This window comes from Asparagus officinalis, chromosome 3, assembly GCF_001876935.1.
Source record: "Asparagus officinalis chromosome 3, Aspof.V1, whole genome shotgun sequence".
Taxonomy (NCBI): Eukaryota; Viridiplantae; Streptophyta; class Magnoliopsida; order Asparagales; family Asparagaceae; genus Asparagus; species Asparagus officinalis.
In genome coordinates this window covers 34,408,384-34,413,216 of record NC_033796.1, presented here as the reverse complement: position 1 = coordinate 34,413,216, position 4,833 = coordinate 34,408,384, and positions in this window count along the sequence as shown.

Below are 4,833 nucleotides of genomic sequence, written 5' to 3'. Positions count from 1 at the left end.
CTCTCTCTCTCTCTCTCTCTCTCTCTCTCTCTCTCTCTCTCTCTCTCTCTCTCTCTCTCTATGAATCACGGCTCTGCTCTGGAGAACGTGGGTTCTCTCGCACGTTCGTCAATTAACCGTTAGTACCCTCCACAAATGCACGAAAGGGGTTATTTATAGGGCTTGAACTCCATGTTCACGGATAAGATTTCATAATTTGGCCTTATCTTCCATCAATAACGACTTCACCACATTTAGGGATAACCCCAAGGTAGTTAAGTGGCTGCTGGAATGAATGAATCATGAGAAACTTATTGAAAAACACGTCGTCAGGAGGCTGACCGGGCGAGACAGCCTGTGTGTGCGAGACACATCATTGTGTTTCACCTATGAGATACCTTGAAGTGTCTTGCATGCGATGCGAGACACATTGAAGTGTCTCACAGGTGAGACACTTTGAAGTGCTTCACAAGTGAGACACTTTGGTGGTGTTTTGTTTTGCTATTTCATCGATTTTCGTGCATCTTTGTTTCACTGATTCATTATTTCACACGTTCCTTCGCATGTCCCTCTGCTGCTTTTTAGCATCGGATCAAATTCTTTGACTTGGACATCAACGTTCATCATCTTCCCTTTGTCTCGAGCTATGTACGGGAACATATAGGCAAATTTTAACACCTACATATACCCCCCTCCAAAGTGCTTCAGCCTCATTCTTTTATAGATAAGTCTAGAATACTTTGGATAAGATAGGCCCAACCTTCAATTCTTTGACTTCTTTAGCTTTCAGTCTATTAAGTATTTTGTCGAAAAGTCTAAAATTTTTTTGGTACTGTGTTTATCATCTGACCGTTGTTGAAATCTTAAATTAAAACTAGTGTGTTGATATCTGACTTAGCCTATGTCGTTGAATCAATGTTGAATTAACCATCTTCGTCGGGAGTTTGTATCTGAACTGTGACTGGATTCCTAGGGTAAATTTGGAACTGAGAATTATCCTGAGACTTATTTTGGTGAAATTATCGATGCGTTAACTGGTGTTGACCTTCATTGTACCGTGTTGACCAGCGTTGACCTTCATTATGACATGTTGACCAGCATTAACCTTCATTGTGATGTGTTAACCAGCATCACAGCGTGATCATAGTTTATACTCATATGTTAACTGGAGTCTACACAGTTTAAGCTCTTAAGGCGTTGGAGCGCAAATGTTCAATTTATACTCGTAGACTCATCAAAGTGTCGGGAATCGGTTTAACCTTGTATACCCGTTGGAGGTTTAAGGAGATGCAGTTTATACTCATATACTCATTGGAGTGTGGGAAGAGCAAGCTGATAATACATCGGAGGCTAGCCAGGTAGAGCTCTTTGTGCGAGATTTGATTGTAGGACCAGCCGTTGGTGCTGATACAACTACTATCTCTGAATCTACCACAAGTGCTCGAGTCACGAGACCAACTGATGAAGCTGGTACGTCAGTGACTATTAAAGAACTGTTATGGAGGAGGTTACCAAGGCTTTGACAACCATCGCAGACTCCATAAAAGTTTGAGAGCAAATTCGTTGTCGCGAGCTGCTTATTATAGAATTTTTGACAAACCCTCAGCCATCAATAGGTTTGATGTGCCTTTAGTGACTACCGTTTGAATTGGGCTAGCATGTAAATTGTCTAAGTCTGTTCCACATATAACTGTCACACACCGCTTCCCAAAATATTGGGGAATCGAAAAGTGAACAAGCCCGCGACGTATTAGATTGAAGAGAATAAATAAATGACCATTTCTTCTTAAACTAATACGCTAAGCATCAAGCAATATAAAATAAAAGCACAGGTCCCCGATCACAGTAGTGAGAATATAATAAATAACTTAGAACAAAATAATTTATATCATAACTAAAATATCATCCAGACATAATATTCGGGTCAACATGCCCTTATACAAACTATCCAACTGAATGCTAAAGAAATATAGAAATACATCAATCAAACAAAAATAATAAGTACTACAAAAGTAAACTAGGACCATCAACTAAAAAAAAAAAGACTAGGCTTCAGCTTCTTTTTATGCTCTGTCTGCAAGACAATCCGGTTGGGAATACTCTAACTCCAATGCATCATCATACAGGACACGTTCGTCCTCTAAATCTAACGTACACCAGAGAAAATTGGTGTACGTCAGCATGTATGGCAAATGGTAAGACCCCACAAGGGAAAATAGAAACGGTCGAATGACCAATGTAAGAACAATAATAATAAATAGAAGCATGCAGCTGAAATACTAAAAACTAGATGAAAGCCACCAATAGTATATAATAATCAAATCAATCCAAAAAATCAACCAAATAACGAAGTCATGCAACTAGCCATCCTATAATAAATCACTGGTTCATCAAAATAACAAGGTCATACAACCAGATGGAATTAATACTAAAAAATCTACAACACGAGACGTAGTACATCGAGCGAAATAATCCAAACAAGGAAACCCTCATGTATATACCATATGTCTCAATTATAGATAATTAAATATTAATCCCAATCTATGTATGAAAAGAATATAACTGGTCCGTATCTCACAAGAATCCATAATCATTTAAGTAACGAGATCATGTAATTAATCATCCTATAACATGCCACTGGTCCATAATCATCCACGGTGATAATAAAGGAAATTCTAATTGTAGATATCAAACAAAGCCCACCATAGGACACACAAGTATATTATTCTTATTTTACATGTTATTTGAATTGGAGAAGACAATTTTTATATATATAATCGGGTCTGCATAAACCTATCCGAGGGCCACGCTTTCAAGTCAAGTATTGGCCCTTTGGCTAATGTATATGTATAACTCGCGATATCAGGAAAGCGTATGTGCCCATTTATATACATGTTATATTCTCTGTCCAATTCCCCATTATAAACCCCATGTTTGTTAGTTTAATTTAAGTGACCGTACATGAAATATTATGCACTAGCCATGGAGTTACCATGGAACGACTTCTGTAAAACTATGAAAATAACCATGACCCATAACACATCCGATCAAGAGTGCATCATCTAGTCAATGATATAATAGTAATAGTCAAGGAAACCTCATATCAGGATATCGATATCAAGGGAACTCGAAACTCCTCACATCGGGGTATTGATATCGAGTGAGTATAGCCATGCTTTGAAGTACGCATACAAATCATATTTTTAACAGGAGTCGTCTTCATGTACGGTCTCTCCTATTAGATAACAACAAGGTGATAAAATAATAAATTTCCATACAGTCATTCATCAAACAAATTTTACACATGTAATAACATATCACAGTCTAATCTATGCATGTAATTCATAACAGATCTAAAGTTCTAATAAATGACAATTAAAAAAATGTAAATTCGCATGTACTTATTTCACAATAAATATAAGAATTACAATAAACTAATCTAGAATCGGAATCTTACGCATAATTAGTAGATCTAAAATTGTATGGAGTAATAATGAGAACAAGGTACTTGCGCATAATTAATTTACGATAAAACTAAGAATTAAAATGAATGAAAAATCATAGAAAATGGATCTTCCCTCGGGTTAACGCCGAACGAGTCGACTGCTAGTGATGCGGAGATTTGAGGCTGACAGCGTCGCCGTGGGGCTACTATCGGTGGCTGTCTGACAGCGACACAGATCTGATAGCGTTAGATCTAGGATATTGGGTCTAGATAGCGAGCAGGAGGGGTAGCGACAAGCGGAGCTGTGCGGAGGTTGATGGTGGTGTTGGGCTGTCGGTGGAGGCTTGGATTATGGCAGCAACGGTAGTGATCTGAGGCCTATTGGGCTAGGTTATAGGGGAGGAGATGATGTCGGCAAAAAGGCAATGGGTTGAAGGGAGTTCGGCAGAGGAGATCAGAGCAGCGGGGAGATGAAGTTCGACGGCGGATCTCAGGGGCTGTTTGGGTGGTCGCAGGTGTAGGGGCAGTGCTGGTTGAGGCTAGGCGGTGGTATCATCGGCACTGAGCTTGAGAGGAGAATAGAGAATGTTGGTCTAGGGGTGGCATTGAGGGACGACGGTGAGAGGTAGAGTAGGCAGGGAGCCAGTGGCGTGGAGGGGTCTGATCGGCTGTCAGAGCTTTTGGCGAGCTCAGGAGGAGGGAGGTTCCAGGGGCGGGCGGTCGGAGGGGCAGATGGGTGGCGTGCTTGGAGCGGATTAGCTGTTAGGAGGAGGTCGTCGGGAGTGTGGAGTAGTCGGTTGGTCTGGGAGAGGGAGGAGAGAGCGGTTGGTGGCGGGTGTGGCTGAGTGAAAGAGAGCGAGAGAGAGAGGAGGCTGAAGGGAAGGTGGTCGAGTGTGAGAGGAGAATGGCGGGTAGGTGGAGAGGCGCGGCTGTAGTGGTCGAATGAGGAGAACTGGCAGAGGTCGAGGCGGGGAGCGCGACGCTGAGCCGGGGTTTTGGCTCGAGCTAGGCGGGTTCAATGGGTGTGGCGGTGGTTGTGGAGATGAAGGAGGAGAAAACAATTGAGGAGGGGATGGTTGGGCGCTTGGGTGCATGAAAAAAAGGGAGGAAAGATAGAATGAGAAATGAAGAAGATAATACTATAATATATATATAGGAGGAGGATGAAGCGATAGATTCTATAGATGTATTAGTAGATGGTATTAGGAGAGTATAGTGGCGAGATGATAGGTAGATAGATATAATATATATAATATTGATATATAGTAAGAGATATTATATATCATTATAGTGAGAGAGGAAATTAGGGATATAAGGGAAATCACAAGAAAATTAAGAAAAATATAAGAAATTAAGTAAAAGGTTATAGGAAAGATTTTTGTGAGAAATACAGAATGAATTCTCTTACT